At 47.3% G+C, this 20,830-nt stretch overlaps 32 non-coding genes and 2 pseudogenes across 32 annotated transcripts in view; all 34 read right to left on the reverse strand.

The window, feature by feature from the left end:
* LOC143500011 (U5 spliceosomal RNA) overlaps window positions 1-109 on the reverse strand; it is a 119-nt gene extending 10 nt beyond the window's left edge. The window contains exon 1 of the small nuclear RNA XR_013126546.1: window positions 1-109. This exon is cut by the window's left edge and continues 10 nt beyond it. This is a non-coding gene — a small nuclear RNA (U5 spliceosomal RNA).
* Window positions 110-781: 672 nt separating this feature from the next.
* On the reverse strand, window positions 782-972 carry LOC143500191 (U2 spliceosomal RNA). The gene has a single exon (XR_013126719.1). It is a non-coding gene; the product is annotated as a U2 spliceosomal RNA (small nuclear RNA).
* A 163-nt stretch (window positions 973-1,135) lies between these two features.
* On the reverse strand, window positions 1,136-1,254 carry LOC143500012 (U5 spliceosomal RNA). Its single transcript, XR_013126547.1, has one exon. It is a non-coding gene; the product is annotated as a U5 spliceosomal RNA (small nuclear RNA).
* A 673-nt stretch (window positions 1,255-1,927) lies between these two features.
* Window positions 1,928-2,118, reverse strand: LOC143499693 (U2 spliceosomal RNA). Its single transcript, XR_013126301.1, has one exon. It is a non-coding gene; the product is annotated as a U2 spliceosomal RNA (small nuclear RNA).
* A 163-nt stretch (window positions 2,119-2,281) lies between these two features.
* Window positions 2,282-2,400, reverse strand: LOC143500013 (U5 spliceosomal RNA). The gene has a single exon (XR_013126548.1). It is a non-coding gene; the product is annotated as a U5 spliceosomal RNA (small nuclear RNA).
* A 671-nt stretch (window positions 2,401-3,071) lies between these two features.
* LOC143499694 (U2 spliceosomal RNA) lies at window positions 3,072-3,262 on the reverse strand. The gene has a single exon (XR_013126302.1). It is a non-coding gene; the product is annotated as a U2 spliceosomal RNA (small nuclear RNA).
* Window positions 3,263-3,425: 163 nt separating this feature from the next.
* LOC143500014 (U5 spliceosomal RNA) lies at window positions 3,426-3,544 on the reverse strand. The gene has a single exon (XR_013126549.1). It is a non-coding gene; the product is annotated as a U5 spliceosomal RNA (small nuclear RNA).
* A 678-nt stretch (window positions 3,545-4,222) lies between these two features.
* On the reverse strand, window positions 4,223-4,411 carry LOC143499823 (U2 spliceosomal RNA). Its single transcript, XR_013126426.1, has one exon. It is a non-coding gene; the product is annotated as a U2 spliceosomal RNA (small nuclear RNA).
* Window positions 4,412-4,574: 163 nt separating this feature from the next.
* LOC143500015 (U5 spliceosomal RNA) lies at window positions 4,575-4,693 on the reverse strand. The gene has a single exon (XR_013126550.1). It is a non-coding gene; the product is annotated as a U5 spliceosomal RNA (small nuclear RNA).
* Window positions 4,694-5,364: 671 nt separating this feature from the next.
* LOC143499695 (U2 spliceosomal RNA) lies at window positions 5,365-5,555 on the reverse strand. Its single transcript, XR_013126303.1, has one exon. It is a non-coding gene; the product is annotated as a U2 spliceosomal RNA (small nuclear RNA).
* Window positions 5,556-5,718: 163 nt separating this feature from the next.
* Window positions 5,719-5,837, reverse strand: LOC143500016 (U5 spliceosomal RNA). Its single transcript, XR_013126551.1, has one exon. It is a non-coding gene; the product is annotated as a U5 spliceosomal RNA (small nuclear RNA).
* Window positions 5,838-6,506: 669 nt separating this feature from the next.
* On the reverse strand, window positions 6,507-6,697 carry LOC143499696 (U2 spliceosomal RNA). The gene has a single exon (XR_013126304.1). It is a non-coding gene; the product is annotated as a U2 spliceosomal RNA (small nuclear RNA).
* A 163-nt stretch (window positions 6,698-6,860) lies between these two features.
* Window positions 6,861-6,979, reverse strand: LOC143500018 (U5 spliceosomal RNA). The gene has a single exon (XR_013126552.1). It is a non-coding gene; the product is annotated as a U5 spliceosomal RNA (small nuclear RNA).
* Window positions 6,980-7,663: 684 nt separating this feature from the next.
* LOC143499697 (U2 spliceosomal RNA) lies at window positions 7,664-7,854 on the reverse strand. The gene has a single exon (XR_013126305.1). It is a non-coding gene; the product is annotated as a U2 spliceosomal RNA (small nuclear RNA).
* A 166-nt stretch (window positions 7,855-8,020) lies between these two features.
* Window positions 8,021-8,139, reverse strand: LOC143500020 (U5 spliceosomal RNA). Its single transcript, XR_013126554.1, has one exon. It is a non-coding gene; the product is annotated as a U5 spliceosomal RNA (small nuclear RNA).
* A 670-nt stretch (window positions 8,140-8,809) lies between these two features.
* LOC143499699 (U2 spliceosomal RNA) lies at window positions 8,810-9,000 on the reverse strand. The gene has a single exon (XR_013126307.1). It is a non-coding gene; the product is annotated as a U2 spliceosomal RNA (small nuclear RNA).
* Window positions 9,001-9,163: 163 nt separating this feature from the next.
* LOC143500021 (U5 spliceosomal RNA) lies at window positions 9,164-9,282 on the reverse strand. The gene has a single exon (XR_013126555.1). It is a non-coding gene; the product is annotated as a U5 spliceosomal RNA (small nuclear RNA).
* A 669-nt stretch (window positions 9,283-9,951) lies between these two features.
* LOC143499700 (U2 spliceosomal RNA) lies at window positions 9,952-10,142 on the reverse strand. The gene has a single exon (XR_013126308.1). It is a non-coding gene; the product is annotated as a U2 spliceosomal RNA (small nuclear RNA).
* Window positions 10,143-10,305: 163 nt separating this feature from the next.
* Window positions 10,306-10,424, reverse strand: LOC143500022 (U5 spliceosomal RNA). Its single transcript, XR_013126556.1, has one exon. It is a non-coding gene; the product is annotated as a U5 spliceosomal RNA (small nuclear RNA).
* Window positions 10,425-11,094: 670 nt separating this feature from the next.
* LOC143499701 (U2 spliceosomal RNA) lies at window positions 11,095-11,285 on the reverse strand. Its single transcript, XR_013126309.1, has one exon. It is a non-coding gene; the product is annotated as a U2 spliceosomal RNA (small nuclear RNA).
* A 163-nt stretch (window positions 11,286-11,448) lies between these two features.
* On the reverse strand, window positions 11,449-11,567 carry LOC143500023 (U5 spliceosomal RNA). Its single transcript, XR_013126557.1, has one exon. It is a non-coding gene; the product is annotated as a U5 spliceosomal RNA (small nuclear RNA).
* Window positions 11,568-12,237: 670 nt separating this feature from the next.
* LOC143499858 (U2 spliceosomal RNA) lies at window positions 12,238-12,461 on the reverse strand (annotated as a pseudogene).
* Window positions 12,462-14,449: 1,988 nt separating this feature from the next.
* LOC143499903 (U2 spliceosomal RNA) lies at window positions 14,450-14,620 on the reverse strand (annotated as a pseudogene).
* Window positions 14,621-14,783: 163 nt separating this feature from the next.
* Window positions 14,784-14,902, reverse strand: LOC143500024 (U5 spliceosomal RNA). The gene has a single exon (XR_013126558.1). It is a non-coding gene; the product is annotated as a U5 spliceosomal RNA (small nuclear RNA).
* A 684-nt stretch (window positions 14,903-15,586) lies between these two features.
* Window positions 15,587-15,777, reverse strand: LOC143499702 (U2 spliceosomal RNA). Its single transcript, XR_013126310.1, has one exon. It is a non-coding gene; the product is annotated as a U2 spliceosomal RNA (small nuclear RNA).
* Window positions 15,778-15,940: 163 nt separating this feature from the next.
* Window positions 15,941-16,059, reverse strand: LOC143500025 (U5 spliceosomal RNA). Its single transcript, XR_013126559.1, has one exon. It is a non-coding gene; the product is annotated as a U5 spliceosomal RNA (small nuclear RNA).
* A 678-nt stretch (window positions 16,060-16,737) lies between these two features.
* LOC143499703 (U2 spliceosomal RNA) lies at window positions 16,738-16,928 on the reverse strand. The gene has a single exon (XR_013126311.1). It is a non-coding gene; the product is annotated as a U2 spliceosomal RNA (small nuclear RNA).
* Window positions 16,929-17,091: 163 nt separating this feature from the next.
* On the reverse strand, window positions 17,092-17,210 carry LOC143500026 (U5 spliceosomal RNA). Its single transcript, XR_013126560.1, has one exon. It is a non-coding gene; the product is annotated as a U5 spliceosomal RNA (small nuclear RNA).
* A 671-nt stretch (window positions 17,211-17,881) lies between these two features.
* LOC143499704 (U2 spliceosomal RNA) lies at window positions 17,882-18,072 on the reverse strand. The gene has a single exon (XR_013126312.1). It is a non-coding gene; the product is annotated as a U2 spliceosomal RNA (small nuclear RNA).
* A 163-nt stretch (window positions 18,073-18,235) lies between these two features.
* On the reverse strand, window positions 18,236-18,354 carry LOC143500027 (U5 spliceosomal RNA). Its single transcript, XR_013126561.1, has one exon. It is a non-coding gene; the product is annotated as a U5 spliceosomal RNA (small nuclear RNA).
* Window positions 18,355-19,038: 684 nt separating this feature from the next.
* On the reverse strand, window positions 19,039-19,229 carry LOC143499705 (U2 spliceosomal RNA). Its single transcript, XR_013126313.1, has one exon. It is a non-coding gene; the product is annotated as a U2 spliceosomal RNA (small nuclear RNA).
* A 163-nt stretch (window positions 19,230-19,392) lies between these two features.
* On the reverse strand, window positions 19,393-19,511 carry LOC143500028 (U5 spliceosomal RNA). The gene has a single exon (XR_013126562.1). It is a non-coding gene; the product is annotated as a U5 spliceosomal RNA (small nuclear RNA).
* A 673-nt stretch (window positions 19,512-20,184) lies between these two features.
* On the reverse strand, window positions 20,185-20,375 carry LOC143499706 (U2 spliceosomal RNA). The gene has a single exon (XR_013126314.1). It is a non-coding gene; the product is annotated as a U2 spliceosomal RNA (small nuclear RNA).
* A 163-nt stretch (window positions 20,376-20,538) lies between these two features.
* On the reverse strand, window positions 20,539-20,657 carry LOC143500029 (U5 spliceosomal RNA). Its single transcript, XR_013126563.1, has one exon. It is a non-coding gene; the product is annotated as a U5 spliceosomal RNA (small nuclear RNA).
* Window positions 20,658-20,830: the final 173 nt, after the last annotated feature.

The following is a 20,830-nucleotide window of genomic DNA, read 5'->3' on the forward strand; positions in this document are numbered from 1 at the left end:
GGAGGCAGAGCGCTCCAAAAAATCAATTTGACTCTTTGACGTTCCCCTCCACGGAAATCTTTAGTAAAAGGCGAAAGATTTGTGCGTGAATGAAGAGAAACCCGAGCTATAGCCATGTAGGCTCAGGCGTCCCGCTACGCCAACCTAAAGCCTAGCTCGTTTGTTCGCGGTAACAAGGGAGGAGCCTGCGGGGCTGTGGCTTGTTGGCAACATCAGGCAGGCAGGCAGGCAGGCAGGCAGGCAGGGCTGGCAGGCTATAATGGAGAGAGAGAGAGAGAGAGGAGGGGAAAAAACAGTAACAATCTCAAAAAAAAAAAAAAAAAAAAAAAAAAAAAAAAGAACAAAAACGGAGGGAAAACTGCAAACCGCCGAAAGGGGAGTGGCCTCCGCTCGCACTGCATTTGTGACCAGCTGACAAGGCAGTGAGAGAGACAGAGACCACTCACTCCCCTTCATTCTTACTTATTCTGGTTTTTTTTAAAGGAGTGAGCGCTTTTGGCTGCTTTGTTTTATTTATTCACACAGACAGACAGACAGAGACAGACAGACAGACAAATCAACCAACAAATGTAAAAATAAAGTTTTATAATATTATATATATATATATATATATATATATATATATATATATATATATACATACACACACACACACACACACACACACACACACACACACACACACACACACACACACACACACATATTACAAATTCATTAAAATAAACAGGCTGATCATACCATACAACCAGCAACAAACTCTTTCTTTTCCACACGTTTAGGAAGGTGCACCGTTCCTGGAGGTACTGCAATACCAGGTCGATGCGTGGGGCGAACGGGGCAAGCCCCTGTTTCGCCTCCCTGTTCTAAAAATCCATTTAATATGAAGTCCTCATATAGAGGACGTATCAGATATTAAACTGATAAGAACAGATACTACACTTGATCTTAGCCAAAAGGCCGAGAAGCGATAACCTGAAATGGGCGCTGGCCTGGGCGCCGGCCTCGCCGGCACAGGCCTCCCCTCCGCGGAGACAGCGCCCTTCCTTCCTTCCAGCCGTACGTACGCTCACCCTTCCCTTCGTGCCACGCCCACCCCTACGTTTATACACATTCTCATTGTACAGATTGTTGCGGCCCTGCCCGGAGGCAGAGCGCTCCAAAAAATCAATTTGACTCTTTGACGTTCCCCTCCACGGAAATCTTTAGTAAAAGGCGAAAGATTTGTGCGTGAATGAAGAGAAACCCGAGCTATAGCCATGTAGGCTCAGGCGTCCCGCTACGCCAACCTAAAGCCTAGCTCGTTTGTTCGCGGTAACAAGGGAGGAGCCTGCGGGGCTGTGGCTTGTTGGCAACATCAGGCAGGCAGGCAGGCAGGCAGGCAGGCAGGGCTGGCAGGCTATAATGGAGAGAGAGAGAGAGAGAGGAGGGGAAAAAACAGTAACAATCTCAAAAAAAAAAAAAAAAAAAAAAAAAAAAAAAAAAAGAACAAAAACGGAGGGAAAACTGCAAACCGCCGAAAGGGGAGTGGCCTCCGCTCGCACTGCATTTGTGACCAGCTGACAAGGCAGTGAGAGAGACAGAGACCACTCACTCCCCTTCATTCTTACTTATTCTGGTTTTTTTTAAAGGAGTGAGCGCTTTTGGCTGCTTTGTTTTATTTATTCACACAGACAGACAGACAGAGACAGACAGACAGACAAATCAACCAACAAATGTAAAAATAAAGTTTTATAATATTATATATATATATATATATATATATATATATATATATATATATACATACACACACACACACACACACACACACACACACACACACACACACACACACACACACACACACATATTACAAATTCATTAAAATAAACAGGCTGATCATACCATACAACCAGCAACAAACTCTTTCTTTTCCACACGTTTAGGAAGGTGCACCGTTCCTGGAGGTACTGCAATACCAGGTCGATGCGTGGGGCGAACGGGGCAAGCCCCTGTTTCGCCTCCCTGTTCTAAAAATCCATTTAATATGAAGTCCTCATATAGAGGACGTATCAGATATTAAACTGATAAGAACAGATACTACACTTGATCTTAGCCAAAAGGCCGAGAAGCGATAACCTGAAATGGGCGCTGGCCTGGGCGCCGGCCTCGCCGGCACAGGCCTCCCCTCCGCGGAGACAGCGCCCTTCCTTCCTTCCAGCCGTACGTACGCTCACCCTTCCCTTCGTGCCACGCCCACCCCTACGTTTATACACATTCTCATTGTACAGATTGTTGCGGCCCTGCCCGGAGGCAGAGCGCTCCAAAAAATCAATTTGACTCTTTGACGTTCCCCTCCACGGAAATCTTTAGTAAAAGGCGAAAGATTTGTGCGTGAATGAAGAGAAACCCGAGCTATAGCCATGTAGGCTCAGGCGTCCCGCTACGCCAACCTAAAGCCTAGCTCGTTTGTTCGCGGTAACAAGGGAGGAGCCTGCGGGGCTGTGGCTTGTTGGCAACATCAGGCAGGCAGGCAGGCAGGCAGGCAGGCAGGGCTGGCAGGCTATAATGGAGAGAGAGAGAGAGAGAGGAGGGGAAAAAACAGTAACAATCTCAAAAAAAAAAAAAAAAAAAAAAAAAAAAAAAAAGAACAAAAACGGAGGGAAAACTGCAAACCGCCGAAAGGGGAGTGGCCTCCGCTCGCACTGCATTTGTGACCAGCTGACAAGGCAGTGAGAGAGACAGAGACCACTCACTCCCCTTCATTCTTACTTATTCTGGTTTTTTTTAAAGGAGTGAGCGCTTTTGGCTGCTTTGTTTTATTTATTCACACAGACAGACAGACAGAGACAGACAGACAGACAAATCAACCAACAAATGTAAAAATAAAGTTTTATAATATTATATATATATATATATATATATATATATATATATATATATATACATACACACACACACACACACACACACACACACACACACACACACACACACACACACACACACACATATTACAAATTCATTAAAATAAACAGGCTGATCATACCATACAACCAGCAACAAACTCTTTCTTTTCCACACGTTTAGGAAGGTGCACCGTTCCTGGAGGTACTGCAATACCAGGTCGATGCGTGGGGCGAACGGGGCAAGCCCCTGTTTCGCCTCCCTGTTCTAAAAATCCATTTAATATGAAGTCCTCATATAGAGGACGTATCAGATATTAAACTGATAAGAACAGATACTACACTTGATCTTAGCCAAAAGGCCGAGAAGCGATAACCTGAAATGGGCGCTGGCCTGGGCGCCGGCCTCGCCGGCACAGGCCTCCCCTCCGCGGAGACAGCGCCCTTCCTTCCTTCCAGCCGTACGTACGCTCACCCTTCCCTTCGTGCCACGCCCACCCCTACGTTTATACACATTCTCATTGTACAGATTGTTGCGGCCCTGCCCGGAGGCAGAGCGCTCCAAAAAATCAATTTGACTCTTTGACGTTCCCCTCCACGGAAATCTTTAGTAAAAGGCGAAAGATTTGTGCGTGAATGAAGAGAAACCCGAGCTATAGCCATGTAGGCTCAGGCGTCCCGCTACGCCAACCTAAAGCCTAGCTCGTTTGTTCGCGGTAACAAGGGAGGAGCCTGCGGGGCTGTGGCTTGTTGGCAACATCAGGCAGGCAGGCAGGCAGGCAGGCAGGCAGGGCTGGCAGGCTATAATGGAGAGAGAGAGAGAGAGAGGAGGGGAAAAAACAGTAACAATCTCAAAAAAAAAAAAAAAAAAAAAAAAAAAAAAAAGAACAAAAACGGAGGGAAAACTGCAAACCGCCGAAAGGGGAGTGGCCTCCGCTCGCACTGCATTTGTGACCAGCTGACAAGGCAGTGAGAGAGACAGAGACCACTCACTCCCCTTCATTCTTACTTATTCTGGTTTTTTTTAAAGGAGTGAGCGCTTTTGGCTGCTTTGTTTTATTTATTCACACAGACAGACAGACAGAGACAGACAGACAGACAAATCAACCAACAAATGTAAAAATAAAGTTTTATAATATTATATATATATATATATATATATATATATATATATATATATATATATATATACATACACACACACACACACACACACACACACACACACACACACACACACACACACACACACACACATATTACAAATTCATTAAAATAAACAGGCTGATCATACCATACAACCAGCAACAAACTCTTTCTTTTCCACACGTTTAGGAAGGTGCACCGTTCCTGGAGGTACTGCAATACCAGGTCGATGCGTGGGGCGAACGGGGCAAGCCCCTGTTTCGCCTCCCTGCTAAAAATCCATTTAATATGAAGTCCTCATATAGAGGACGTATCAGATATTAAACTGATAAGAACAGATACTACACTTGATCTTAGCCAAAAGGCCGAGAAGCGATAACCTGAAATGGGCGCTGGCCTGGGCGCCGGCCTCGCCGGCACAGGCCTCCCCTCCGCGGAGACAGCGCCCTTCCTTCCTTCCAGCCGTACGTACGCTCACCCTTCCCTTCGTGCCACGCCCACCCCTACGTTTATACACATTCTCATTGTACAGATTGTTGCGGCCCTGCCCGGAGGCAGAGCGCTCCAAAAAATCAATTTGACTCTTTGACGTTCCCCTCCACGGAAATCTTTAGTAAAAGGCGAAAGATTTGTGCGTGAATGAAGAGAAACCCGAGCTATAGCCATGTAGGCTCAGGCGTCCCGCTACGCCAACCTAAAGCCTAGCTCGTTTGTTCGCGGTAACAAGGGAGGAGCCTGCGGGGCTGTGGCTTGTTGGCAACATCAGGCAGGCAGGCAGGCAGGCAGGCAGGCAGGGCTGGCAGGCTATAATGGAGAGAGAGAGAGAGAGAGGAGGGGAAAAAACAGTAACAATCTCAAAAAAAAAAAAAAAAAAAAAAAAAAAAAAAGAACAAAAACGGAGGGAAAACTGCAAACCGCCGAAAGGGGAGTGGCCTCCGCTCGCACTGCATTTGTGACCAGCTGACAAGGCAGTGAGAGAGACAGAGACCACTCACTCCCCTTCATTCTTACTTATTCTGGTTTTTTTTAAAGGAGTGAGCGCTTTTGGCTGCTTTGTTTTATTTATTCACACAGACAGACAGACAGAGACAGACAGACAGACAAATCAACCAACAAATGTAAAAATAAAGTTTTATAATATTATATATATATATATATATATATATATATATATATATATATATATACATACACACACACACACACACACACACACACACACACACACACACACACACACACACACACACACATATTACAAATTCATTAAAATAAACAGGCTGATCATACCATACAACCAGCAACAAACTCTTTCTTTTCCACACGTTTAGGAAGGTGCACCGTTCCTGGAGGTACTGCAATACCAGGTCGATGCGTGGGGCGAACGGGGCAAGCCCCTGTTTCGCCTCCCTGTTCTAAAAATCCATTTAATATGAAGTCCTCATATAGAGGACGTATCAGATATTAAACTGATAAGAACAGATACTACACTTGATCTTAGCCAAAAGGCCGAGAAGCGATAACCTGAAATGGGCGCTGGCCTGGGCGCCGGCCTCGCCGGCACAGGCCTCCCCTCCGCGGAGACAGCGCCCTTCCTTCCTTCCAGCCGTACGTACGCTCACCCTTCCCTTCGTGCCACGCCCACCCCTACGTTTATACACATTCTCATTGTACAGATTGTTGCGGCCCTGCCCGGAGGCAGAGCGCTCCAAAAAATCAATTTGACTCTTTGACGTTCCCCTCCACGGAAATCTTTAGTAAAAGGCGAAAGATTTGTGCGTGAATGAAGAGAAACCCGAGCTATAGCCATGTAGGCTCAGGCGTCCCGCTACGCCAACCTAAAGCCTAGCTCGTTTGTTCGCGGTAACAAGGGAGGAGCCTGCGGGGCTGTGGCTTGTTGGCAACATCAGGCAGGCAGGCAGGCAGGCAGGCAGGCAGGGCTGGCAGGCTATAATGGAGAGAGAGAGAGAGAGAGGAGGGGAAAAAACAGTAACAATCTCAAAAAAAAAAAAAAAAAAAAAAAAAAAAAAAGAACAAAAACGGAGGGAAAACTGCAAACCGCCGAAAGGGGAGTGGCCTCCGCTCGCACTGCATTTGTGACCAGCTGACAAGGCAGTGAGAGAGACAGAGACCACTCACTCCCCTTCATTCTTACTTATTCTGGTTTTTTTTAAAGGAGTGAGCGCTTTTGGCTGCTTTGTTTTATTTATTCACACAGACAGACAGACAGAGACAGACAGACAGACAAATCAACCAACAAATGTAAAAATAAAGTTTTATAATATTATATATATATATATATATATATATATATATATATATATATATATACATACACACACACACACACACACACACACACACACACACACACACACACACACACACACACACATATTACAAATTCATTAAAATAAACAGGCTGATCATACCATACAACCAGCAACAAACTCTTTCTTTTCCACACGTTTAGGAAGGTGCACCGTTCCTGGAGGTACTGCAATACCAGGTCGATGCGTGGGGCGAACGGGGCAAGCCCCTGTTTCGCCTCCCTGTTCTAAAAATCCATTTAATATGAAGTCCTCATATAGAGGACGTATCAGATATTAAACTGATAAGAACAGATACTACACTTGATCTTAGCCAAAAGGCCGAGAAGCGATAACCTGAAATGGGCGCTGGCCTGGGCGCCGGCCTCGCCGGCACAGGCCTCCCCTCCGCGGAGACAGCGCCCTTCCTTCCTTCCAGCCGTACGTACGCTCACCCTTCCCTTCGTGCCACGCCCACCCCTACGTTTATACACATTCTCATTGTACAGATTGTTGCGGCCCTGCCCGGAGGCAGAGCGCTCCAAAAAATCAATTTGACTCTTTGACGTTCCCCTCCACGGAAATCTTTAGTAAAAGGCGAAAGATTTGTGCGTGAATGAAGAGAAACCCGAGCTATAGCCATGTAGGCTCAGGCGTCCCGCTACGCCAACCTAAAGCCTAGCTCGTTTGTTCGCGGTAACAAGGGAGGAGCCTGCGGGGCTGTGGCTTGTTGGCAACATCAGGCAGGCAGGCAGGCAGGCAGGCAGGCAGGGCTGGCAGGCTATAATGGAGAGAGAGAGAGAGAGAGGAGGGGAAAAAACAGTAACAATCTCAAAAAAAAAAAAAAAAAAAAAAAAAAAAAAAAAAGAACAAAAACGGAGGGAAAACTGCAAACCGCCGAAAGGGGAGTGGCCTCCGCTCGCACTGCATTTGTGACCAGCTGACAAGGCAGTGAGAGAGACAGAGACCACTCACTCCCCTTCATTCTTACTTATTCTGGTTTTTTTTAAAGGAGTGAGCGCTTTTGGCTGCTTTGTTTTATTTATTCACACAGACAGACAGACAGAGACAGACAGACAGACAAATCAACCAACAAATGTAAAAATAAAGTTTTATAATATTATATATATATATATATATATATATATATATATATATATATATATATATATATACATACACACACACACACACACACACACACACACACACACACACACACACACACACACACACACACACATATTACAAATTCATTAAAATAAACAGGCTGATCATACCATACAACCAGCAACAAACTCTTTCTTTTCCACACGTTTAGGAAGGTGCACCGTTCCTGGAGGTACTGCAATACCAGGTCGATGCGTGGGGCGAACGGGGCAAGCCCCTGTTTCGCCTCCCTGTTCTAAAAATCCATTTAATATGAAGTCCTCATATAGAGGACGTATCAGATATTAAACTGATAAGAACAGATACTACACTTGATCTTAGCCAAAAGGCCGAGAAGCGATAACCTGAAATGGGGGGCGCTGGCCTGGGCGCCGGCCTCGCCGGCACAGGCCTCCCCTCCGCGGAGACAGCGCCCTTCCTTCCTTCCAGCCGTACGTACGCTCACCCTTCCCTTCGTGCCACGCCCACCCCTACGTTTATACACATTCTCATTGTACAGATTGTTGCGGCCCTGCCCGGAGGCAGAGCGCTCCAAAAAATCAATTTGACTCTTTGACGTTCCCCTCCACGGAAATCTTTAGTAAAAGGCGAAAGATTTGTGCGTGAATGAAGAGAAACCCGAGCTATAGCCATGTAGGCTCAGGCGTCCCGCTACGCCAACCTAAAGCCTAGCTCGTTTGTTCGCGGTAACAAGGGAGGAGCCTGCGGGGCTGTGGCTTGTTGGCAACATCAGGCAGGCAGGCAGGCAGGCAGGCAGGCAGGGCTGGCAGGCTATAATGGAGAGAGAGAGAGAGAGAGGAGGGGAAAAAACAGTAACAATCTCAAAAAAAAAAAAAAAAAAAAAAAAAAAAAAAAAAGAACAAAAACGGAGGGAAAACTGCAAACCGCCGAAAGGGGAGTGGCCTCCGCTCGCACTGCATTTGTGACCAGCTGACAAGGCAGTGAGAGAGACAGAGACCACTCACTCCCCTTCATTCTTACTTATTCTGGTTTTTTTTAAAGGAGTGAGCGCTTTTGGCTGCTTTGTTTTATTTATTCACACAGACAGACAGACAGAGACAGACAGACAGACAAATCAACCAACAAATGTAAAAATAAAGTTTTATAATATTATATATATATATATATATATATATATATATATATATATATATACATACACACACACACACACACACACACACACACACACACACACACACACACACACACACACACATATTACAAATTCATTAAAATAAACAGGCTGATCATACCATACAACCAGCAACAAACTCTTTCTTTTCCACACGTTTAGGAAGGTGCACCGTTCCTGGAGGTACTGCAATACCAGGTCGATGCGTGGGGCGAACGGGGCAAGCCCCTGTTTCGCCTCCCTGTTCTAAAAATCCATTTAATATGAAGTCCTCATATAGAGGACGTATCAGATATTAAACTGATAAGAACAGATACTACACTTGATCTTAGCCAAAAGGCCGAGAAGCGATAACCTGAAATGGGCGCTGGCCTGGGCGCCGGCCTCGCCGGCACAGGCCTCCCCTCCGCGGAGACAGCGCCCTTCCTTCCTTCCAGCCGTACGTACGCTCACCCTTCCCTTCGTGCCACGCCCACCCCTACGTTTATACACATTCTCATTGTACAGATTGTTGCGGCCCTGCCCGGAGGCAGAGCGCTCCAAAAAATCAATTTGACTCTTTGACGTTCCCCTCCACGGAAATCTTTAGTAAAAGGCGAAAGATTTGTGCGTGAATGAAGAGAAACCCGAGCTATAGCCATGTAGGCTCAGGCGTCCCGCTACGCCAACCTAAAGCCTAGCTCGTTTGTTCGCGGTAACAAGGGAGGAGCCTGCGGGGCTGTGGCTTGTTGGCAACATCAGGCAGGCAGGCAGGCAGGCAGGCAGGCAGGGCTGGCAGGCTATAATGGAGAGAGAGAGAGAGAGAGGAGGGGAAAAAACAGTAACAATCTCAAAAAAAAAAAAAAAAAAAAAAAAAAAAAAAGAACAAAAACGGAGGGAAAACTGCAAACCGCCGAAAGGGGAGTGGCCTCCGCTCGCACTGCATTTGTGACCAGCTGACAAGGCAGTGAGAGAGACAGAGACCACTCACTCCCCTTCATTCTTACTTATTCTGGTTTTTTTTAAAGGAGTGAGCGCTTTTGGCTGCTTTGTTTTATTTATTCACACAGACAGACAGACAGAGACAGACAGACAGACAAATCAACCAACAAATGTAAAAATAAAGTTTTATAATATTATATATATATATATATATATATATATATATATATATATATATATACATACACACACACACACACACACACACACACACACACACACACACACACACACACACACACACATATTACAAATTCATTAAAATAAACAGGCTGATCATACCATACAACCAGCAACAAACTCTTTCTTTTCCACACGTTTAGGAAGGTGCACCGTTCCTGGAGGTACTGCAATACCAGGTCGATGCGTGGGGCGAACGGGGCAAGCCCCTGTTTCGCCTCCCTGTTCTAAAAATCCATTTAATATGAAGTCCTCATATAGAGGACGTATCAGATATTAAACTGATAAGAACAGATACTACACTTGATCTTAGCCAAAAGGCCGAGAAGCGATAACCTGAAATGGGCGCTGGCCTGGGCGCCGGCCTCGCCGGCACAGGCCTCCCCTCCGCGGAGACAGCGCCCTTCCTTCCTTCCAGCCGTACGTACGCTCACCCTTCCCTTCGTGCCACGCCCACCCCTACGTTTATACACATTCTCATTGTACAGATTGTTGCGGCCCTGCCCGGAGGCAGAGCGCTCCAAAAAATCAATTTGACTCTTTGACGTTCCCCTCCACGGAAATCTTTAGTAAAAGGCGAAAGATTTGTGCGTGAATGAAGAGAAACCCGAGCTATAGCCATGTAGGCTCAGGCGTCCCGCTACGCCAACCTAAAGCCTAGCTCGTTTGTTCGCGGTAACAAGGGAGGAGCCTGCGGGGCTGTGGCTTGTTGGCAACATCAGGCAGGCAGGCAGGCAGGCAGGCAGGCAGGGCTGGCAGGCTATAATGGAGAGAGAGAGAGAGAGAGGAGGGGAAAAAACAGTAACAATCTCAAAAAAAAAAAAAAAAAAAAAAAAAAAAAAAAAAGAACAAAAACGGAGGGAAAACTGCAAACCGCCGAAAGGGGAGTGGCCTCCGCTCGCACTGCATTTGTGACCAGCTGACAAGGCAGTGAGAGAGACAGAGACCACTCACTCCCCTTCATTCTTACTTATTCTGGTTTTTTTTAAAGGAGTGAGCGCTTTTGGCTGCTTTGTTTTATTTATTCACACAGACAGACAGACAGAGACAGACAGACAGACAAATCAACCAACAAATGTAAAAATAAAGTTTTATAATATTATATATATATATATATATATATATATATATATATATATATATACATACACACACACACACACACACACACACACACACACACACACACACACACACACACACACACATATTACAAATTCATTAAAATAAACAGGCTGATCATACCATACAACCAGCAACAAACTCTTTCTTTTCCACACGTTTAGGAAGGTGCACCGTTCCTGGAGGTACTGCAATACCAGGTCGATGCGTGGGGCGAACGGGGCAAGCCCCTGTTTCGCCTCCCTGTTCTAAAAATCCATTTAATATGAAGTCCTCATATAGAGGACGTATCAGATATTAAACTGATAAGAACAGATACTACACTTGATCTTAGCCAAAAGGCCGAGAAGCGATAACCTGAAATGGGCGCTGGCCTGGGCGCCGGCCTCGCCGGCACAGGCCTCCCCTCCGCGGAGACAGCGCCCTTCCTTCCTTCCAGCCGTACGTACGCTCACCCTTCCCTTCGTGCCACGCCCACCCCTACGTTTATACACATTCTCATTGTACAGATTGTTGCGGCCCTGCCCGGAGGCAGAGCGCTCCAAAAAATCAATTTGACTCTTTGACGTTCCCCTCCACGGAAATCTTTAGTAAAAGGCGAAAGATTTGTGCGTGAATGAAGAGAAACCCGAGCTATAGCCATGTAGGCTCAGGCGTCCCGCTACGCCAACCTAAAGCCTAGCTCGTTTGTTCGCGGTAACAAGGGAGGAGCCTGCGGGGCTGTGGCTTGTTGGCAACATCAGGCAGGCAGGCAGGCAGGCAGGCAGGCAGGGCTGGCAGGCTATAATGGAGAGAGAGAGAGAGAGAGGAGGGGAAAAAACAGTAACAATCTCAAAAAAAAAAAAAAAAAAAAAAAAAAAAAAAAAAGAACAAAAACGGAGGGAAAACTGCAAACCGCCGAAAGGGGAGTGGCCTCCGCTCGCACTGCATTTGTGACCAGCTGACAAGGCAGTGAGAGAGACAGAGACCACTCACTCCCCTTCATTCTTACTTATTCTGGTTTTTTTTAAAGGAGTGAGCGCTTTTGGCTGCTTTGTTTTATTTATTCACACAGACAGACAGACAGAGACAGACAGACAGACAAATCAACCAACAAATGTAAAAATAAAGTTTTATAATATTATATATATATATATATATATATATATATATATATATATATATACATACACACACACACACACACACACACACACACACACACACACACACACACACACACACACACATATTACAAATTCATTAAAATAAACAGGCTGATCATACCATACAACCAGCAACAAACTCTTTCTTTTCCACACGTTTAGGAAGGTGCACCGTTCCTGGAGGTACTGCAATACCAGGTCGATGCGTGGGGCGAACGGGGCAAGCCCCTGTTTCGCCTCCCTGTTCTAAAAATCCATTTAATATGAAGTCCTCATATAGAGGACGTATCAGATATTAAACTGATAAGAACAGATTTTTTTTTTTTTTTTTCCTTTTATTCAACAATTACATGATCAGTACAGTGTACACAATCATAAAAGTGTTTCCTTTTAAAAACACATTCAAATCTACATACTACCCAAAAATCAAACAATACAACTCTAAAATTTGCTTCTCAAATCTTAAAATTGGTGTTTACGAGACTGTATCAAATATAAATCTGATACCTAAAACCAAATTAAGATCACTCCAAAAAATATCAAATACAAAAAAATACAATAGACATGCTTCTGTTTTACGGCCTCATCACAGTGGGGCCTGCGCCCTCAACTGTGCTGCTGTATATGTCTGCAACATCTCAGCTCTAATTTGCTCATACGCCTGACGATCTGTGTACCCCTTCCTCCGCCTATCAGCTAGTATATGTGGCCGACCATGAACTGGGTCAAATAAGGCCATCATTACTGGTGTATGGGGCCCAATAGGCGGAAAGGGGGAGGGGATGTCCTCTTCTATACTTGTCTCCTCGTCCTCCTCTGAGTCAGATGGAGACCCTTCATCATCGTCTGGTGGGGGCCGGACATCTCCTCCTTGGTCCTCCCCCTCTTCCGTTGCCGTCTCTGGTGGGAAGGGGTCCTCCTCCATAGTCCCCAGACAGATCACGCTGGGCCAGACTGACTTCTTAGGTGTCGAGGACTGAGATGGCCCAACCTCCGCCTCTTCCGTCTGGGGGGGTGGGGGGGTGGATTTCCTCTCCTTCCTCTGACGCCCCCCCTCCTCCTTGGGAGGGGTCAGCCCCGTCCTATTTCTCTTCCTGGAGGTGCCGGGAGTAGCCTTCTTCGGCTGCCCGGCCGGTCTGGACCCATCTCTCTGGGGAGGGGGAGCACACAACAAGTGAGTAGACTTCTTCCTTACCTCCCCCTCCCTCGAACGCTCCTCTTCACCCGGGACTGCATCTACGTCGTCTCCCCGGCCGGTCCCCGTTGCAATCCCCTCATCTGCTGTAGCTGGTGTTCCGGGCCCGGCCGGGGGTCCCGTTGGGGCCTCCCCGGAGGGCGCCGCAGTGGTCTTCCTGCTCCTGCCCCCTGCCACCGCCGACGCATAGGAAAAGCCAGCGCTGGGGCAGGAGCGCTCCAGATGTCCCTCACCGCGGCATCTCCTGCACCTCCGGGGGCCCTTGCAGTCCCGGGCCACATGTCCCGGGTCCAGACAGTTATGACACTTCCGGCCCGGGCAGCTCTCCTCCTTGTGTCCATACTCCCGGCACACTCTGCAGTGGTCGGGCTGACCCCTGTAAAACAAATAGCCACGATTAAAACCCAAGGAGAAGAGGGCTGGAGGATGTACCACACCCCCCTGGCCGTCTTCTTTAAAAGTCATAAAAAACTGACGACGGCCGTTCCAGACCCCCAGCTCGTCCCGCACAAACTTCTCCCCCGGGTGGACCTCCCCGTAGTTCTGGAGGAACCTGCGGATATGCTCCGTGGGGACATACGGGTTGAACATGTGGGTAGTGACCAGACGGCGGCCCTCCACCCACAGAGGTTCCACCACGAAATGTTTACCCACGGGATGTTCCTTCAGCTCATCCCTCCGCCCCAGGGCACGTTGGTAAACCTCGGCAGAGTTGAAGGTGACCTCAAAATAGGCCTGGGGCCCATTGCGCTGGGCGCAGATCAAGTCCCAGACCTGGATCCCCAGAGCCTCTCGCAGCACCTCCCTTATGAAGGGGACCCTCTCAATGAAGGGGGGCCCCTCTCCACCGGGAGCCCAGCGGAACCTGGCCGTATTGAGCAGGCCTCCCCCTGCTCCCAAGCCAGGCCCCGCCGGGTAAGCTGCTGTCGGCCCCGGGGTCCCGGCTGGCTGACCGCCACCCAGCGCCGGTGCCGCAGACCCACCATCGGCCATCCTCTCCCCCCCTGCCGGGCGGCCCGGAGCAGAGAGAAGCCGCAGTTCCTCCACTGGTCCCCGGGGGATTGTTCAGAAGTCCACCCGGGATCCTCCAGGCCGGCGAGACGAGCCTAAAAACAGGAGGAGGAGCTGGGCGGTTCCCAAGCGGTGGTCGGTGGGCAGTGCCACCAGACCGGTTGCTCATTAGGTTCCGCCCAGACTCCTCCTGTTAAAAACACAGAAAAAAACAGAGAGGTTAAAATGCAGGCATAGAAACAAGCATGTAAAAGCTGTAGTAAAAGTCTAAAACAGTATATAAAAACTGATAAGAACAGATACTACACTTGATCTTAGCCAAAAGGCCGAGAAGCGATAACCTGAAATGGGCGCTGGCCTGGGCGCCGGCCTCGCCGGCACAGGCCTCCCCTCCGCGGAGACAGCGCCCTTCCTTCCTTCCAGCCGTACGTACGCTCACCCTTCCCTTCGTGCCACGCCCACCCCTACGTTTATACACATTCTCATTGTACAGATTGTTGCGGCCCTGCCCGGAGGCAGAGCGCTCCAAAAAATCAATTTGACTCTTTGACGTTCCCCTCCACGGAAATCTTTAGTAAAAGGCGAAAGATTTGTGCGTGAATGAAGAGAAACCCGAGCTATAGCCATGTAGGCTCAGGCGTCCCGCTACGCCAACCTAAAGCCTAGCTCGTTTGTTCGCGGTAACAAGGGAGGAGCCTGCGGGGCTGTGGCTTGTTGGCAACATCAGGCAGGCAGGCAGGCAGGCAGGCAGGCAGGGCTGGCAGGCTATAATGGAGAGAGAGAGAGAGAGAGGAGGGGAAAAAACAGTAACAATCTCAAAAAAAAAAAAAAAAAAAAAAAAAAAAAAAAAAGAACAAAAACGGAGGGAAAACTGCAAACCGCCGAAAGGGGAGTGGCCTCCGCTCGCACTGCATTTGTGACCAGCTGACAAGGCAGTGAGAGAGACAGAGACCACTCACTCCCCTTCATTCTTACTTATTCTGGTTTTTTTTAAAGGAGTGAGCGCTTTTGGCTGCTTTGTTTTATTTATTCACACAGACAGACAGACAGAGACAGACAGACAGACAAATCAACCAACAAATGTAAAAATAAAGTTTTATAATATTATATATATATATATATATATATATATATATATATATATATATATATATATATACATACACACACACACACACACACACACACACACACACACACACACACACACACACACACACACACACATATTACAAATTCATTAAAATAAACAGGCTGATCATACCATACAACCAGCAACAAACTCTTTCTTTTCCACACGTTTAGGAAGGTGCACCGTTCCTGGAGGTACTGCAATACCAGGTCGATGCGTGGGGCGAACGGGGCAAGCCCCTGTTTCGCCTCCCTGTTCTAAAAATCCATTTAATATGAAGTCCTCATATAGAGGACGTATCAGATATTAAACTGATAAGAACAGATACTACACTTGATCTTAGCCAAAAGGCCGAGAAGCGATAACCTGAAATGGGCGCTGGCCTGGGCGCCGGCCTCGCCGGCACAGGCCTCCCCTCCGCGGAGACAGCGCCCTTCCTTCCTTCCAGCCGTACGTACGCTCACCCTTCCCTTCGTGCCACGCCCACCCCTACGTTTATACACATTCTCATTGTACAGATTGTTGCGGCCCTGCCCGGAGGCAGAGCGCTCCAAAAAATCAATTTGACTCTTTGACGTTCCCCTCCACGGAAATCTTTAGTAAAAGGCGAAAGATTTGTGCGTGAATGAAGAGAAACCCGAGCTATAGCCATGTAGGCTCAGGCGTCCCGCTACGCCAACCTAAAGCCTAGCTCGTTTGTTCGCGGTAACAAGGGAGGAGCCTGCGGGGCTGTGGCTTGTTGGCTTGTTGGCAACATCAGGCAGGCAGGCAGGCAGGCAGGCAGGCAGGGCTGGCAGGCTATAATGGAGAGAGAGAGAGAGAGAGGAGGGGAAAAAACAGTAACAATCTCAAAAAAAAAAAAAAAAAAAAAAAAAAAAAAAAGAACAAAAACGGAGGGAAAACTGCAAACCGCCGAAAGGGGAGTGGCCTCCGCTCGCACTGCATTTGTGACCAGCTGACAAGGCAGTGAGAGAGACAGAGACCACTCACTCCCCTTCATTCTTACTTATTCTGGTTTTTTTTAAAGGAGTGAGCGCTTTTGGCTGCTTTGTTTTATTTATTCACACAGACAGACAGACAGAGACAGACAGACAGACAAATCAACCAACAAATGTAAAAATAAAGTTTTATAATATTATATATATATATATATATATATATATATATATATATATATATATACATACACACACACACACACACACACACACACACACACACACACACACACACACACACACACACATATTACAAATTCATTAAAATAAACAGGCTGATCATACCATACAACCAGCAACAAACTCTTTCTTTTCCACACGTTTAGGAAGGTGCACCGTTCCTGGAGGTACTGCAATACCAGGTCGATGCGTGGGGCGAACGGGGCAAGCCCCTGTTTCGCCTCCCTGTTCTAAAAATCCATTTAATATGAAGTCCTCATATAGAGGACGTATCAGATATTAAACTGATAAGAACAGATACTACACTTGATCTTAGCCAAAAGGCCGAGAAGCGATAACCTGAAATGGGCGCTGGCCTGGGCGCCGGCCTCGCCGGCACAGGCCTCCCCTCCGCGGAGACAGCGCCCTTCCTTCCTTCCAGCCGTACGTACGCTCACCCTTCCCTTCGTGCCACGCCCACCCCTACGTTTATACACATTCTCATTGTACAGATTGTTGCGGCCCTGCCCGGAGGCAGAGCGCTCCAAAAAATCAATTTGACTCTTTGACGTTCCCCTCCACGGAAATCTTTAGTAAAAGGCGAAAGATTTGTGCGTGAATGAAGAGAAACCCGAGCTATAGCCATGTAGGCTCAGGCGTCCCGCTACGCCAACCTAAAGCCTAGCTCGTTTGTTCGCGGTAACAAGGGAGGAGCCTGCGGGGCTGTGGCTTGTTGGCAACATCAGGCAGGCAGGCAGGCAGGCAGGCAGGCAGGGCTGGCAGGCTATAATGGAGAGAGAGAGAGAGAGAGGAGGGGAAAAAACAGTAACAATCTCAAAAAAAAAAAAAAAAAAAAAAAAAAAAAAAGAACAAAAACGGAGGGAAAACTGCAAACCGCCGAAAGGGGAGTGGCCTCCGCTCGCACTGCATTTGTGACCAGCTGACAAGGCAGTGAGAGAGACAGAGACCACTCACTCCCCTTCATTCTTACTTATTCTGGTTTTTTTTAAAGGAGTGAGCGCTTTTGGCTGCTTTGTTTTATTTATTCACACAGACAGACAGACAGAGACAGACAGACAGACAAATCAACCAACAAATGTAAAAATAAAGTTTTATAATATTATATATATATATATATATATATATATATATATATATATATATATACATACACACACACACACACACACACACACACACACACACACACACACACACACACACACACACACATATTACAAATTCATTAAAATAAACAGGCTGATCATACCATACAACCAGCAACAAACTCTTTCTTTTCCACACGTTTAGGAAGGTGCACCGTTCCTGGAGGTACTGCAATACCAGGTCGATGCGTGGGGCGAACGGGGCAAGCCCCTGTTTCGCCTCCCTGTTCTAAAAATCCATTTAATATGAAGTCCTCATATAGAGGACGTATCAGATATTAAACTGATAAGAACAGATACTACACTTGATCTTAGCCAAAAGGCCGAGAAGCGATAACCTGAAATGGGCGCTGGCCTGGGCGCCGGCCTCGCCGGCACAGGCCTCCCCTCCGCGGAGACAGCGCCCTTCCTTCCTTCCAGCCGTACGTACGCTCACCCTTCCCTTCGTGCCACGCCCACCCCTACGTTTATACACATTCTCATTGTACAGATTGTTGCGGCCCTGCCCGGAGGCAGAGCGCTCCAAAAAATCAATTTGACTCTTTGACGTTCCCCTCCACGGAAATCTTTAGTAAAAGGCGAAAGATTTGTGCGTGAATGAAGAGAAACCCGAGCTATAGCCATGTAGGCTCAGGCGTCCCGCTACGCCAACCTAAAGCCTAGCTCGTTTGTTCGCGGTAACAAGGGAGGAGCCTGCGGGGCTGTGGCTTGTTGGCAACATCAGGCAGGCAGGCAGGCAGGCAGGCAGGCAGGGCTGGCAGGCTATAATGGAGAGAGAGAGAGAGAGAGGAGGGGAAAAAACAGTAACAATCTCAAAAAAAAAAAAAAAAAAAAAAAAAAAAAAAAAGAACAAAAACGGAGGGAAAACTGCAAACCGCCGAAAGGGGAGTGGCCTCCGCTCGCACTGCATTTGTGACCAGCTGACAAGGCAGTGAGAGAGACAGAGACCACTCACTCCCCTTCATTCTTACTTATTCTGGTTTTTTTTAAAGGAGTGAGCGCTTTTGGCTGCTTTGTTTTATTTATTCACACAGACAGACAGACAGAGACAGACAGACAGACAAATCAACCAACAAATGTAAAAATAAAGTTTTATAATATTATATATATATATATATATATATATATATATATATATATATATATATATACATACACACACACACACACACACACACACACACACACACACACACACACACACACACACACACACATATTACAAATTCATTAAAATAAACAGGCTGATCATACCATACAACATACAACCAGCAACAAACTCTTTCTTTTCCACACGTTTAGGAAGGTGCACCGTTCCTGGAGGTACTGCAATACCAGGTCGATGCGTGGGGCGAACGGGGCAAGCCCCTGTTTCGCCTCCCTGTTCTAAAAATCCATTTAATATGAAGTCCTCATATAGAGGACGTATCAGATATTAAACTGATAAGAACAGATACTACACTTGATCTTAGCCAAAAGGCCGAGAAGCGATAACCTGAAATGGGCGCTGGCCTGGGCGCCGGCCTCGCCGGCACAGGCCTCCCCTCCGCGGAGACAGCGCCCTTCCTTCCTTCCAGCCGTACGTACGCTCACCCTTCCCTTCGTGCCACGCCCACCCCTACGTTTATACACATTCTCATTGTACAGATTGTTGCGGCCCTGCCCGGAGGCAGAGCGCTCCAAAAAATCAATTTGACTCTTTGACGTTCCCCTCCACGGAAATCTTTAGTAAAAGGCGAAAGATTTGTGCGTGAATGAAGAGAAACCCGAGCTATAGCCATGTAGGCTCAGGCGTCCCGCTACGCCAACCTAAAGCCTAGCTCGTTTGTTCGCGGTAACAAGGGAGGAGCCTGCGGGGCTGTGGCTTGTTGGCAACATCAGGCAGGCAGGCAGGCAGGCAGGCAGGCAGGGCTGGCAGGCTATAATGGAGAGAGAGAGAGAGAGAGGAGGGGAAAAAACAGTAACAATCTCAAAAAAAAAAAAAAAAAAAAAAAAAAAAAAAAAGAACAAAAACGGAGGGAAAACTGCAAACCGCCGAAAGGGGAGTGGCCTCCGCTCGCACTGCATTTGTGACCAGCTGACAAGGCAGTGAGAGAGACAGAGACCACTCACTCCCCTTCATTCTTACTTATTCTGGTTTTTTTTAAAGGAGTGAGCGCTTTTGGCTGCTTTGTTTTATTTATTCACACAGACAGACAGACAGAGACAGACAGACAGACAAATCAACCAACAAATGTAAAAATAAAGTTTTATAATATTATATATATATATATATATATATATATATATATATATATATATATACATACACACACACACACACACACACACACACACACACACACACACACACACACACACACACACACATATTACAAATTCATTAAAATAAACAGGCTGATCATACCATACAACCAGCAACAAACTCTTTCTTTTCCACACGTTTAGGAAGGTGCACCGTTCCTGGAGGTACTGCAATACCAGGTCGATGCGTGGGGCGAACGGGGCAAGCCCCTGTTTCGCCTCCCTGTTCTAAAAATCCATTTAATATGAAGTCCTCATATAGAGGACGTATCAGATATTAAACTGATAAGAACAGATACTACACTTGATCTTAGCCAAAAGGCCGAGAAGCGATAACCTGAAATGGGCGCTGGCCTGGGCGCCGGCCTCGCCGGCACAGGCCTCCCCTCCGCGGAGACAGCGCCCTTCCTTCCTTCCAGCCGTACGTACGCTCACCCTTCCCTTCGTGCCACGCCCACCCCTACGTTTATACACATTCTCATTGTACAGATTGTTGCGGCCCTGCCCGGAGGCAGAGCGCTCCAAAAAATCAATTTGACTCTTTGACGTTCCCCTCCACGGAAATCTTTAGTAAAAGGCGAAAGATTTGTGCGTGAATGAAGAGAAACCCGAGCTATAGCCATGTAGGCTCAGGCGTCCCGCTACGCCAACCTAAAGCCTAGCTCGTTTGTTCGCGGTAACAAGGGAGGAGCCTGCGGGGCTGTGGCTTGTTGGCAACATCAGGCAGGCAGGCAGGCAGGCAGGCAGGCAGGGCTGGCAGGCTATAATGGAGAGAGAGAGAGAGAGAGG

The sequence above is a fragment of the Brachyhypopomus gauderio genome, unplaced genomic scaffold (genome assembly GCF_052324685.1).
Source record: "Brachyhypopomus gauderio isolate BG-103 unplaced genomic scaffold, BGAUD_0.2 sc136, whole genome shotgun sequence".
NCBI lineage: Eukaryota > Metazoa > Chordata > Actinopteri > Gymnotiformes > Hypopomidae > Brachyhypopomus > Brachyhypopomus gauderio.